Source organism: Ornithorhynchus anatinus, chromosome 6, assembly GCF_004115215.2.
Source record: "Ornithorhynchus anatinus isolate Pmale09 chromosome 6, mOrnAna1.pri.v4, whole genome shotgun sequence".
NCBI classification, from domain to species: domain Eukaryota; kingdom Metazoa; phylum Chordata; class Mammalia; order Monotremata; family Ornithorhynchidae; genus Ornithorhynchus; species Ornithorhynchus anatinus.
In genome coordinates, this window is record NC_041733.1 from 7,710,954 (window position 1) to 7,711,891 (window position 938).

Here is a 938-nt window from a genome sequence, read left to right on the forward strand (position 1 = left end):
GCGCTTTCTGTGTGCAAAGCACTTGGGAGAGCACAATATAACCACAGACACATTGCTGCCCACAGTGAGTTCACAGTCTAGAGGGGGAGACTGATGTTAATATAAATAAATAAATGAAGAAATGAATACATAAGTAAATTATAGATATATACACATGTGCTGTGGGGATGGGAGGGAGGATGAATAAAGGAGCGAGTGAGAACAGTGCAGAAGAAAGTGGGAGAAGAGGAGAGGAGAACAGTCAGGGAAGGATTCTTGGAGGAGATGTATTAAGAATATGTTAAATGTGTTAAGACGATGGTAAAGCAAGGACTCAGATGATACTGAACCCCAGATGAGAACTAGGAATCAATTACTGAGGACAGCTTTGACTTTTGTGCTGCAATCAAAAGGGAGTGGCTTTAAAAATAATAATGATATTTGTTAAATCCCCTCTCAGGGTTGTACCTGGAGAGTTTCCAGGACTCTACCAGTCTTGGCTACGAGAGGGAGAGTCAAGCAGAGGCCTATCCATTCCATTCCTAGCTTGGCCAGTGCCTAGCCAGTGGAAGGTAATTTGCTACAAGTCAAAATTCACCTGTGCTGGGCAGCAGCAGCATAGGAGAGAGTTGAGAGCAGAGACTCAAATTGACTGCGTGGAAGGAGGCAGTGGTAAGCCACTTCTGTACTTTTACCAAGAAAACTCTATGAATCCACTACCAGAAAGATTGCAGATGGAGAAGGGATGTTCCGGGAGAGATATGTCCATGATGTCACTATGGGTCAGAAACGACTTGACGGCATAAGGGAACATTTGTTAAGTGCTTTCCATGTACAAGGCACTGTATTAACTGCTGGGGTGGATCCAAGCCAATCGGGTTGGACACAGTCCCTGTTCCACATGGGGTTCACTGTCTCAATCCCCAGATGAGGGAACTGAGGCCCACAGAAGTGAAGTG

At 45.0% G+C, this 938-nt stretch overlaps 1 non-coding gene across 1 annotated transcript; it reads left to right on the forward strand.

Moving 5' to 3' along the window:
• Positions 1 to 429: 429 nt before the first annotated feature.
• On the forward strand, positions 430 to 567 carry LOC114812979. The gene has a single exon (XR_003760592.1). It is a non-coding gene; the product is annotated as a small nucleolar RNA SNORA7 (small nucleolar RNA).
• The last annotated feature ends 371 nt before the right edge of the window (positions 568 to 938 follow it).